This window comes from Coloeus monedula (assembly GCF_965178545.1).
Source record: "Coloeus monedula genome assembly, chromosome: Z".
Lineage (NCBI taxonomy): Eukaryota > Metazoa > Chordata > Aves > Passeriformes > Corvidae > Coloeus > Coloeus monedula.
The window spans coordinates 39,057,340-39,071,204 of record NC_138822.1 but is presented as its reverse complement, the minus strand read 5'-3'; the positions used below and the strand labels follow the sequence as shown (position 1 = coordinate 39,071,204).

Here is a 13,865-nt window from a genome sequence, read left to right as displayed (position 1 = left end):
AACAAAACCCCCCAAAAATTGGAACAAAAACCCCAGTACCATTAAAGGAAAGGAAAATGCCCTAGTGGTGAGTTGGCTTGATCATTCAAAGGATCGTATAGGCAGGTCCCTTGGTATTGTGGCAGTGATCCAGAAATTCACTGATACAGATTTACAAATAGCCAGCTAAATGCTGCAGTCTCATAGTCAGGTAGTGTTGAGGAGGAAGATGCAGCCACACGGATCTGCATTGCTTTCTACCATGGTGTTTGCATCATGTGCTGCTGTTACCAGCTCTGTGGGTTGGTAGATGTCTCCGAAAATTCAAATGAAAGCTAGTACTCAGGAAGGGCTTGAGTAGAAACAGTGCTCTTTGTCTCTCTGCTATAGAATGAGATTTAAAATACAGCATGAGGAAGTCCTAAGGGAGGAATAAGTGAAAATAAGTGTGTTACCCTGATGGTTTTACCCGAACACTGGACTATGTAACCTAATGTATTTTAAACTAAATAACCATTTAAAGGATGCCCATCAGTTGTGTGTTTTCTGGTGGGTTTTTTTGATTATTTTTGTTTATTTATTTATTTTGAAAAGTTGGCTGATGTTGAATGCATTTTAGTATAAATTTTAAAATTATAATTTAATTTAATTTTAAATTTTATAATTTTAAAGTAATTTCTGCCTACTATCTACTACCTACCTACAATCTACTTCAGGAAGTAATTTCTGCAAATTTCTGCAAATTTGTCTAGCACAGCACTGCATAGTTTGGCTGCCAGTTGGGTTTTTAAATGAATATTTAGCATACAGACTATCTCGTCCATTTGTGAAGTTTTGAAACAGTGAAGACAGTGAGCCTTCAGAGGAATAAAGTCTGCCTTGCATTGGCAAGAAATTTTTTTTCAGTGCTTACCATAAATAATTTTATTTACCTAAAATTCGTGCTTCTCATAAAAAGGGATGTGTGCATAATGAAAGTAGAATTTGCTATGGAGGTATGACTAGTGGATTTAATACATGGGTAAAATAAGTTACCATTTGCTGTACTGACCAGATGGCTGAAGTTTTCAGACTTTCTGTAATAATGGTAATAGCCTAGGATAGGAAATGATTTATATAAATTGCAAAAAATTCCAAATTCCTAGCTGTATGGCTTACAGCATTTTTCTTATGGCTTTTAGCCATTCTTCTGTTGTGTAGTTATAAGTGGTGTTGAAGACTGGGTTATAGGTAAAATGGTAAAAGAGTTTGCAACAATTTTTCTGTTTGCATTAGAAAAAATACTGATCACATGATCTTGTATCTTGCCAGTATTACTTTAAACTAACAAAAAAGGTTTAAAAATCCTTTTTGGTTCATAAACTGGATGTGATGGGCCATTTCAAAATACTGTGATCCCTTCAATGTCAAGGGTTTAATATGCTTTAATATGTTAGCAGCAAGAAATGTCCAACTGTGAGACGGGTTACTCCATTTGATTCTGCATTTCTGAATTACTCTCCGGGTGAGAGGTATGCCTAGCATGCCCATAGGCAAAAGAATAAAATATCAGTTTCATGAGGCTTGCCTGATGGCCCTGCAGAGGCTGAGTTCTGTACCTGTCCAGCAAGATACTGAAAGATATGTGCCAGCTCTAGCCTACTGTGGGATTGAGGTGTGTGTGCAGTTTCTTGCATGTCAGTAGTCCCTCAGAATAATACATGTTCATGAGAATTCCTTAGTTTCAGACTTGATGCGGAAAGTGTTCCTGAAGATCGTGCACTTCCGTTTGTATTTCTTTAAAACCAAATCATACAGAAGTCTCTCACTTGTGAGATTTAAGACTAGTCCCTTGTATAAGAAAATCCAGCACAACTAAAAAGCTATTTCCTTTTGCTTTTTTGAACATTTCCTGAATGTTTCAGTGGATTGTATTACCTTCAGCCATCCTTCACTAAACGATATAGAACGAAAAATGTAGACCTAACAGAATATCTCAGTAGTATTTTGCAACAAGTTACTTTGCTTCATGTCGTGATGCTCTTGGTGGGCTTTTGCCGTGAGAACAAGTGTAACCCACTGCTCTGTGGCAGGTAAATAGTACTCCTACAAGTATCTCACCTTCTGATGACTTGTGTTGCAGCTGTATGTCTGTGCAAATAACTGATAAAAGTTATAGCAGATAATGTTGTCCCTTGAGAAAGGATCCAAACTAAATTTTGGCACAGCTCTAGGCAGAAAACTGAAGTATTACTGTTGGCTTGTATATGAGTGGTGGATGAGAGGGATTAGATGCAAAAGCCATTTTTCTTTTCAAATCACAAACTTAGTGGTGAGGAGTCTGATGCTTTCAAAATATGAAGAAATTTATTTGAATATATATTTCCAGATAGCAAAAGTAATATCTGAGTTTTCTGTATGTTTGCTCAGATGTAATAAATACACATCGATGTATGCTAGTCTTAATGTGAAAGTAGTTCCTGTTAGACATTTCAAATCTTTGCAATTGCTAGCTTTGCATATAAAAACATCAAATGCAGCCTTATAATAGATATTTCAAGGACATACTATTAGAAAAATGTTCATGAGGAGATAAGCAATCCTGCAAACTTTTCAGACATAGGAGATTGCCCTGTCTTTGAAGGAACATTAAATAGGTCCTAAGAACTGTAGTTCACTGGTGTTTCCTTAGACAAACGTGGTAGGGATGTTTCTTGTTTCCCACAGAGAGGATTTGCATTTTCTGCTTAAAGCTTATTGAAAGAATATGACACCTTATAGAGACAAGATGTTGAATCACAAGAGGAATGGACACATGTTGGTGAAAGATTAAATAGTTGAAGAAAATAAGAGATACGGGGTTTGTACTGGTATTTTACAGAGCTAGGCAGAGAATAAGTGTCTCTACTGTGGTAAAGGATGACTCTTTCCAGTTCACTGAGACAGAAGTAGCAGTAGACTATGACAGGACTTCCAATGTTTGGATGTCTGATGACTGACAGAAAACAACAACAAAAAACCTGTTCCTTAACAATTTCCTTTTTCTTAAAGCATGATTTTTAAATATTGCAGAATTACAGATGATGGTATCCTTGTCCTAGTGACATACTTCTAATATGAAGCGTAGTTTAAAATTAAAACACACAGCAAAAAGGAGGATGCCAGGAACAGACTTTTGCTATAGTAATAAAAGGTGTCTGGGTCATTTGAGTCTAAAGAAAGAGTAGTTATGTGGTGGTGACAGTTTTTCAAATGTTTTGGATCTTTGATATATAGTAAAACCAGGCAAGAGGACATCAAGTGCATTTTGGCAATGTAAAGCTATGCAAGACATGAACATGAAGTGATGATTTAATGGTATCTCTGACCTGTAAACTGTGACCTTTGGTAGTGTAGTTTTAGTGCAGCTTTTGATGTTGTCTGGGAGAAAGTCTTCCAGAGAGACAGTGGGTTCCAGCCCTCAAAGGGCTGGATTTGAGTTTATTTTATGCTAAGCAGGCATGGCACTACACATCAGCACGTAGCTCAGTGCCCCATGTGTGGAAGAAGCACAGTGTGTCTGCACATAGTCCCCTTGATACATGCAGGGAGAGGAAGAGGGATCCTATCAGCTAAAAAGCTTTAAAATGACCTCTGTTCTTGGGCTTTTCAACGGATTGGCAAAGTTAAAGTAGAGCAGTGTTCAAAAATACCCAGAGCCTTCTAGCCAAGAAAATGGAACCATGGAATAGATTCTAGTGAGGATCAACTGTTATTTGCCATTAAGAAGTCATGTTGTGGCTGTTCAAAACTGACAAAAAGATAGTTATTCTTTTTGACGTGGTAGAACGTAAACAGTTCAAAATTGAGTGTTTTTGAACCCATTCATTGCTACAAAGGGAACAAGCTACTTCAGGAAGTATAGAAACTGAATCTATATTCTGAATCGTTACAGTATCAGATTTTGACAGTGTATTATGACTATTTGACGTAACAATCTTCCTGCAGAAGACAAGAACCAACTGAGAGCAATCCATTTAAAAACTGTTTTGTCATCATTAGCTTGGCAGTAAATACTCTAGCAGATGCTTGCATAAATGTTGCTCAAGAAGAGTACTGCAGATGGTAGCTTCTTGCTGCTTTACCTGTTGGTACTGTAGTTCACATACAGGGTGGTTTTTATTTAAATTTGTGGAAACAAATGCCTCTAAACGATTCTTCTTCTGATTAAGCTTCTGTAAATGTTAAGGGTTACTTGTTTGCTAAGGTATTTATGTTCTGGGAAAATGTTCTCTTAATTGTAATGCATCTTGTTTTCTTGATACTTATACTCAAAATAGCATTCTCTCTGTATACCCTGCATTTTTTAGAGTACCTTATTTTTATTCCTTTAGTTTGTGTCAGATTTGCATCTTAATATTATTATCTTAAAATTAAATTGTTATTGCTAGCTTCACATTTTTGTGGTCTTTATCACTTGAAATTTTGCTTTATTCCCACTAATAATTACAAATATTTTCAGTAACTGTAGTGAGACTTCCACTGATAAAAACAGTAGCTGAACAAAACCAATTTGCTGGTAATGCAATGTTGTTTATCAGATAAGGCTGATTATTTTGGCTGTGTTGTAAAAAAAGCCAACAAAACTTCTACTTTTAGAAGTTTAAAAACGAAGTTCTTCAATCCCTATTCATGGTAGTTAAGTGTTGCTTGAACATTTCAGTGCAGCTGATACTAATAAAGTGATGTGGGACTCAGTCCTAAATATGTAATATAAAATGTGGAAGGCAGTGGTGGATTACAGGTAATTTTTTTTCTGCAGTTCTCCCATTTCTAGCTCCTGAATCCCCTTCCAAGAGAAGAGTTGGTAAATCATTACGCCTGGGGTGATTGTTAAAAGCTTACTAAATCTTCTGCAAATACAAAGACAGGCAACATGTACCAAGTTAAAGTTTAACTTTAGCTATGTATTGGCTTTTCAGGAATACTCTTACACTGAGGCCTGCTGTGGAGAGATAGATGTCATTGTCTAACTCATTACTCATGTTTAAATAACTTTGAAATACTAACACAGTGACTTTTCATTTGTTGTAGGCTAGTAGTTATGCTCCCTTTTAAATTAATCTGTAGAGGAGGGGAAAAAAGGAAAGTGGCTTAAGCTGTAAACTGTTTTGACATTTTAAATTAATAATGTTCTTGTCTGTGTACATCTTGGGGACTGTCATTGTAATAGTATTCCAGTGTATCTGGGGGTTTTCAGGTCATATTCTTATGCTTTTTTTCTTTTGTGGTTCCAAGTAGTTTATTAGAAGAATCTACTTAAAGTTGCTAATAACTTGCTTATGGACAGTATATCACCTCTGAATTGGAACAGTTTCATGAGTAGTTCAGCACCAAGCTCAAGAGACACAAACTGTTGCTGGAATTCAGAACATTTCCTCTTTTTTTCATAAAAGAAATTTGAAATAGTAGTGAGAGGAAAACTTAAAAAATGTCGCGTGTTGCGGAAAAAGTATCCCTAAAATGTCTGGACTGTAACAGAGTAGTATTTTATTCTGCTTGTAACGTGATATTATTATCTTTGTATAATGTTCAGTATAGCACATTTTTCTGTTCCTTTTTTCATTTTGAAGTGAATGAGATTGAGCTGGTTTTGGCTGGGGTAGAGTTAACTTTTTTCACAGTTGCTGGTATGGGGCTGTATTTTGGATTTGTGCTGAACACAGGGTTGATAATACAGAGATGTTTTTGTAACTGCTGAGCAGAGCTTACACAGAGCCAAGGCCTTTTCTGCTTTCTGTACTGCAGCAGTGGTGAGGAGGCTGGGAGTGCATGGGAGCTTGGAGTGGCACACAACAGGGACAGCCAGCATGGATTTCGGAGATGCAGGTCCTGCCTGACCAACCTGATCTCCTTTTATAACCAGATGACCCACCTGGTGGATGAGGGGAAGGCTGTGTCTACCTGGACTTCAGCAAGGCCATTGACACTGTCTCCCACAGCACTCTCCTGGAGAAGCTGGCAGCCCACGGCTTGGACAGGAGCACCCTTTGCTGGGTTAAGAACTGGCTGGATGGCCGGGCCCAGAGAGTGGTGAATGGTGCTGTGTCCGGTTGGTGGGTGGTCACTGGTGGGGTCCCCCAGGGATCTGTGTTGGGGCCAGTCCTGTTTAATACCTTTATTGATGATCTGGATGGGGAGATTAAGGCTACCATCAGCAAATTAGCAGATGCCAGGTTGGGTGCAAGTGTCAATCTGCTAGAGCATAGAAAAGCTCTGCAGAGGGACCTGCACAGGCTGGATTCATGGACCAAGTCCAACAATATGAGGTTTAACAAGGCCAAGTGGCACTTTGGCCACAACAGCCCCAGGCAGTGCTACAGGCTGGGACAGAGTGACTGGACAGTGGCCAGGCAGAAATGCACCTGGGGGTAGTGACTGACAGCAGCTGAACATGAGCCAGCTGTGCCCAGGTGGCCAAGAAGGCCAATGGCATCCTGGCCTGGATCAGCAACAGTGTGGCCAGCAGGACCAGGGCAGGGATTGTCCCCCTGTACCCAGCACAGGTCAGGCTGCACCTTGGGTGCTGTGTCCAGTGTTGGGCCCCCTAATTTAGGAAGGATGTTGAGATGCTGGAGTGTGTAAAGAGAAGGGCAGTGGAGTTAATGAGAGGTCTGGAGCACAAGTGCTATGAAGTGTGGCTGAGGGAGCTGGGAGTGTTTAGCCTGGAGAAGAGGTGGCCCAGGGGTGACCTTATCACTTTCTACAACTGCCTGAAAGGAGGCTGTAGCCAGGTGGGGGTTGGGCTCTTTTTGCCTGCAACCAGTGACATGACTAGAGGACATAGTCTTAAGCTGCATGAGGGAAGGTCCAGGTTGGACATTAGGAAGAATTTCTTCACAGAAAGAGTGACTGGCCATTAGAGTGGGCTTCCCAGGAAGGTGGTGGAGCCACCATCCCTGAAGGTGTTTAAGGAAAGATTGGATGTAGCATTTAGTGCCATGGTCTAGCTGACCCAGTGGTGTTCGGTCATAGGTTGAACTTGGTGATCTCAAAAGTCTTCTCCAACCTAGTTAATTTTGTGTGATTCTGTGATTCAGGTGACCCCAACTGACCAAAGGGATAGTCCAGACTATATGACATCATGCTCAGTATATAAAGTGAGGGGAAGAAGGAGGGAGGGGAGGACATTCAGAGTGATGGTGTTTGTCTTTCCATGTCACCATTATGCATGATTGCACCCTGCTCTCCTGGAGATGGCTGAACACCTGCCTGCCCATAGGAAGCAGTGAATTGATTCCTTGTTTTGCTTTGCTTGTCTGTACAGCTTTTGTTTTCCCTATTAAACTGTCTTTATCTCAACCCACACATTTTCTAGCTTTCACCCTTCCAATTCCCTCCCTGATCCCACTGGTGTGTGTGAGTGAGTGGCGGCATGGGGCTTGGCTGCCGGCCGGGATTAAACCACAACAGTCTCCTTTGGTGTCCAGTGTGGGGCACAAAGGGTTGAGATCAGGACAGATCTGACCAGAATGTGTTAATATAAGATTGTTATAAACATTCATTGTATTGGTTTAATAGTTGCTGGTTACAATGTGGATTTATTTGCTCTGATACTTGTGGTATTTTGTCTGTATTATACCAGCAGTGCTTTACTTGCAGTACGTGTTCTCTGTGGCGTATTTCATAGGATCAACGTATATCATATGATAGTGCCACTGGTCACCAACCTTGTGTCTATATTCAGTATTGTAGGTACCTTTGTGCTTTGGGAGTCACCTGCTGGGAGCAATTAATAATCACATCTTTTTTTTTTTATTCCTCAGAGGAACAGTCTATGGGAGAGACAGCTTCCTATATCTTTTTCTCCTCCTTTTTTCCTTCCTTCCAGGCTGGTTACAGTGGTCAAGATTTTAAAACTTTTTGAACATCATTTGACTACCCTTCAAACCAGCCTGGGTTTTTTTGCTGGGAGCCAGCATGTTGTTGCATATGGTTCAGGCCTTGTTTAAAGTCAGACAAATAATTAAGAACATTATGTAGAGATCTTCCCGAAATCTGGATAATTCAGAATGGCAGAGTGTGTGGGGAGTTGTATGGGCCAGTATCTAGTGCAGTGGGAACTTTCAGAGTATGTGCACCTTACCCCTGGACAAGTGCAGAATCCAGAAAAACTAGCAAAATGTTGAAAAAAGGTGTTCTGTCACCATGTTCAACACTGCTCAGTACTTGCAGGAGGAAAAGAAGGTCTCTAAATCTGAGAATGAGATGACAACAGGCCCTGAAGCTGCTCCAGCCACCTGACAGACACTGTGACTGCTCGATTCCCACTGACAGGCACTGCCACTGAAACCAGTAAAGCAGAGAATGAACATGGGTCAGTGTCAGTGGCTCCTGCACAGAAGCAGAAGAAATGTACATGAAAGTAACCCAGTCAAAACAGTCAAGGAGGACAAGGAGGGTGAAGATGATGAAGCGGGACCATCACAAGCGCAATTTTTCAGAGCCATTATCAAGGCCATAAGAGGAACCAGAAGAGACATGATGTGATCCCTATCTGTGAGTGAGCTCTGGGAGACACGAAAATATTCCAGCCATCATCCATGACTGTATTATTGCCTGTCTGGTCTGCTGGTGGGACAATGGAGCCAACAGTGTGGAATGAGATGGTAAGGAAGCCAGGCTGGGATTACTTGCTAAGGACATTGACAAAGCAATGGGAAAAAAGACATGAGTCTTTAGTCTCTGGAGGCAATTCTTATCAAGTGTGAAGGGGAAAGGTATTCCTATAAAGATGATATTCCTTGTAACTTAGGCAGATGAACTGCAGTAGAGTGTTACTCAATTACTAAGGGAATTATCTGTGCAAGAAATGATGTGTTTTGATGCGGACGATGCTCAGGTCCTCACAGATCCAGACCATGTCTTGTGTCAATTACCCATGTGGCAGAAATTTCTACAGAGTCCAGCAAGGGTGCATGAAACCCCTTGACAACAGTAATTTGGAAAGATGATGCACCACCACCAGCTGGTGATACAATTTGGCAACTCAGGGAGTATGAAGAAAGTATTCCTTCCTCCATCATTGCATCTGTGGAGAAGGTGTCTCCCTCATAGGCTGTTCCTCTGAGGAAAAAAGAACAAAGATGTGATTATTAATTGTTCCCAGCAGGTGACTCCCAAAGCACAAAGGTGCCTGCAGTACTGAATATAGACACCAGATTGGTGACCAGTGACACTAACTGATAAACTGACTCAGGAGCTCCGGCAGTTCAGAGGGAGTATGTCCTGCTCCTGATCTGCATGGGCCTGTGTTTCACCAACTGACAGCAGGTGTCCTCTTGCTCCAGAGAGAGGATATAGAAGATAAGCACCACTGGGTACCCTGTGGTTTTACCTGCAGGACCACGAAGATGATACAATGAAGTGGGATGGATAACCTACATCGATACTAGATGCACGGGTGCAGGAATTGCAGGGAAAACCAACCATAATTAGGAGTTTTTCCAGGGAAGTTGCTGTTTCAGTCTCCAATGAACACTTTTTCAGGCAGAATGAAAAGTCCAATCATACTACTGACTCTATGGTGTCAGAGACTGAAATGTTATAGTTCATGAATTGAACATTTTCATGACGAACTTCTGCCGATTATAGCAAAACTGTTTTGCAAAAGCTGCAGAGAAGACCACCATACCCTGAACGAGGCCCTACACTGCTCGCTGATGAAGATCAGATGAAGTAACAACTCAGAGCTGGGGAAGAGGAATATGTTCACAGAGAAATGCTTAACACCTTCGGAGTGGAGACAACAGCCCCAGGGCTATCATCTGCCAGGTTCAAAGGGTGGGGGGGAAGAGAGGCTTTGGCTGTGATGGAGAGCCTCAGGTGAGAGGCAGTGAACTCCCCTCCTCTGCTATGCAGACCAGCCCAGCTGAGGAGCCCCTTCACCTGGGGAGAAGCTGCACTCACATGAAGGACAGAGGGGGGTGACATGACCCATAAAAGGCCCCCCCAAGGGGTCCCCAGACACTGCGCCAGAGCGCTGCAGCATGATGCAATGGATCCAGCATCTTGCAGATGTCAAACTGGCCCCCTGCAAGGGAGGCACGTGGGTGTTCCCACCTGGCCCAAACGCATATTAATCCATGGGATTCTATACTTTCCGGCATGTCATGGCGCAGCAGCAAGGGACCATCACCACCAAGACCAGATGGAGGGGATCAACGAGATGTCCTTGGGACTCGCATAAGGGTGTTATTCTTCTGCCTAACCTCTGTCACTCTCTTTCTGTCCCCCCATCACCCACACACAACTTGTTTTTCTATTTCTTTTTTTCTTTCCTCTTTCTTTCTCTTTGCCTCCCTTACTACTAAATAAAATATATCAATTTTTTGGCACCAACAGCTAACTGTGTTTGGTTTTAATCATGTTTTTTGGGTATATTTTGAACCTTGAAAGTTCTTTCCATTTTATATGCAGAGACTTAGGTTTTTTCTCTTCTGGGTTTAAATCAGATTGTAACAGATGGAGAGAAGTTCCATTTTTGCAAGATATTAGTGGAGAACCTTGTGACCAGTATTAGAAGGGCCCTGCCTCCATGTGGGGGGAGGAGAGGAACAACCAGGTTTTTTGGACTGTGTGGATTTGATGGCCTGGCACAGCAGCCCCACAGGAGTACAAGGCTTTAGGAGACACTGGTGTACAGTGTACCCTAATGTCATCAAGCTATGTGGGGATGGAATCCATTTGGATTTCTGGAGTGACAGGGAGATCCAAACAGCTGACTGTATTGGAGGCTGAGATTAACCTGACCAGAATGAATGGCAGAAGTACCCTGTCTTGAAGGGACCAGAGGCTTTGTGCATCCTTGGCATAGACTCTCTCAGGAGAGGGAATATCTCAAGGATTCGGAAGGCTGTTAGTGGGCTTCCAGCATACCTGTCCTGGAGATGGAGGATATTTCAGATGTCCCTTTTGTTCTGGGGTTGAAGAACAGCAGGTGCCAATTGCTACCACAACAGTGCACCAGAAGCAGTATTTCACCAACATAGACTCTCTAATTCCCATTTATATACTAATTTGTCACCTAGAGAGCTGATGAGTGATTAGAAGGACTTGCTTATGCTTTAACAGCCCCATTTGGCCAGTGTGAAAGTCCTATGGAGAATGAAGGCTGACAGTAAACTGTTGTGGCCTGAATGAAGTCACACCACCTCTGAGTCCTGCTGTACTGGACATGCTGGAACTTCATTAACAGCCCGAATCAAAGGCAGCCAAGTGGTGCCACAATTGACACTATTGTGTTTTTCTCAATCTCTTTGGCAGCAGAGTGTAGGCCACAGTTTGCTTTTATTTGCACCTGTGTCTGGTAGTACCTGGAATCGACTGCTCGTGGGAAGGAAACACAGCTGTATCATCTGCCACGGACTGATCAAGACTCTGCTGGAACAAGGCGAAGCTCTGGAACACTTGCAATGTATTAATAGCATTTCATGAGGAAATAGAGCAGAAGAGGTTTTTGAGAAAAGAAAGCAAATAATCCAAAGCTGGTTTTGCCATAAAACAAGAGTAAGCTAAAGGGACCTACACAGGAAACCCAGCTTTTAGGAATCAGATGTCAAGATGGACACTGTCAGATCCCAATGGATGTTACGAATAAGATAACAGTGATGTCCCCACCAACTAACAAGAAGAAAACACAAGCATTTTTAGGTGTTGTGGGATTTTGGAGAATGCACATTCCAAATTGCAGTCTGATTTTAAGCCCTATATATCAAGTGACCTGGAAGAAGAATGATTTCAAATAGGGCCCTGAGCTGCAACAAGCCTTTGAACAAATCAAGTAGGAGATAGTTCACACTGTAGCCCTTGGGCGAGATGTAAAACTTGTGCTTTTTATTGCGGCTGGAGAGAGTGGACCTACCTGGAACCTCTGGCAGAAAGCACCAGGGGAGTCTTGAGCCTGACCTTTAGGTTTTTGGAGCTGAGCATACAGAGGATCTGAAGCCCACTGCGCTCTAACTGAAAAGGAGCTTTCAAGGTGTCTGAGCCACTTCGGAGATGATTGGTACTGAAATACAACTTCTGGCACCACGGTTTCCTGTGTTGAATTGGATGGGCAAAGGGAGGGTCTCCTCTATAAATCATTCAGCAGATGCTAGATGGAGTGAAGGGGTTGCGCTGATCATATAAAGAGTTTGGATAGGAAACCCTTGTTGTCCAGGAAACTTAGAATTGATCATGGACTGGCCAGAAGGCAGAGATTTTTGGAATGTCACCAGACATGTGCTGAAGAGGCCCCACTATATAATAAATTCTCAGAAACTTAAGAAGCAACATGCCTTGTTTACTGATGAATCCTTCTATCTTGTGGGAAAGCAGCTGTATGGAGTCCTCTATGACAAGTCACAGAAATTGCTGGAGGGGAACATGAATTGAGTCAATTCACAGAAATGAAAGCCATCCAGTTGGCCTTAGACATTGCTGAATGAGAGAAATGGCCAATTCTTTTTTTTTCCCCCTGTGCTGATTCATGGGTGGTGGCCCTGTGGGGGTCTTAGCAGCAGTGGGAGCAGAATAACTGGCAACCTAGGGGTAAACCCATCTGGGTTGCTACAGTGTGGCAAGACATCACTGCCTGGCTGGAAAGGTGTTACCAAGGATGAAGGCCAAAGTGACTGAATTCAACAAACTTTTTTTTTTTGTGGGCATTTTATAAACATTTGACTGAGGTGTTCCACAGACTAGGGGAGTGATGTCTGTGTATCTCTTGTAACAGATAAGTAGGGAAGGTGATGGGATATTGGGAAGTGTGAAACCTGGTGTGACGTAAAGAGTATGGAATAAGGGGTGGGTAAGTGTTAGCTTTGGCCGGGGTAGAGTTAACCTTCTTCACAGTGGCTGGTATGGGGGTGTGTTTCAAATTAGTGCTGAACGTAGGGTTGATAATATAGAGCTGTTTTTGTTATTGTTGAGCCGGGCTTGTACACAGCCAAGGCCCTTTCTGCTTTTTGTACTGCCACACTGGCGAGGAGACTGCATGTATGTGGGATATTGGGAGGAGGCACAGCAGGGGCAGGTGACCCAAACTGGGCCCCAAAGGGATATTCTATACCATATGACATAATGCTGTGTATATAAAGTGGGGGGGAAGAAGGAGGAAGGGGGGACATTTGGAGTGATGACATTTGTCTTCTCAAGTCCCCATTACATGTGATGGGGGCCCATGCTCTCCTGGAGATAGCTGAACACCTGCCTGCCCATGGGAAGCAGTGAATTAGTTCCTTGTTTTGCTCTGCTTGTGTGCATGGCTTTTTATTTCCCTATTAAACTGTCTTTATCTCAACTCATGAGTTTCCTAGCTTTTACCCTTCCAGTTTTCTCCCTGATCCCACTGGTAGGGGAGTGAGCAAGTGGCTGCCTGGACTTGGCTGTCGGCTGGAGTTAAGCCGCAACACTAGGTGTTAAATCCATAATAATATCACTGAAGTAGTGTTAATTTAAACTGTTCTGGGGTAAATTAAAGAATATGCTCATCTAATGTGAATAAAATGTTAAAGCTCCTGTCAGTTCCAGGAAAACTATGTGGAGGTAGGGAAAAAGGTAAGATAGAAGGAAACTTACATGAGTCAGAAAGAGAGTGTGAGTCAGCATTACTGACTGAACTGTTCATCAGTCTAGTAACTTGCTGTAGAAATTGGTTTGTGATGTTTTGAGAGTAGAAGAGGAAATGTTCTTATTCTGAGCCTCTGCACAGAAATGCCAGCAAAGATAGCCAAGTTGCTTCTGAGTCAGTGCGCTCCTTTCTTCTGACTATTCTGGTATCAAGTTATGAGTCTGAGTTGAAATGAATCCTTCTGGTTAAGTTCCTCTGCTGCAGGATGTAGGCAAACAGTAGAAAATGTATGTGAAGAGTAATGAAACAGGAA

At 42.2% G+C, this 13,865-nt stretch overlaps 1 protein-coding gene across 1 annotated transcript in view; it reads left to right on the top strand.

The window, feature by feature from the left end:
- The window catches only part of TTC39B (tetratricopeptide repeat domain 39B), a 74,665-nt gene that overhangs the window by 34,652 nt on the left and 26,148 nt on the right, over window positions 1-13,865 (top strand). The window lies entirely within an intron of this gene.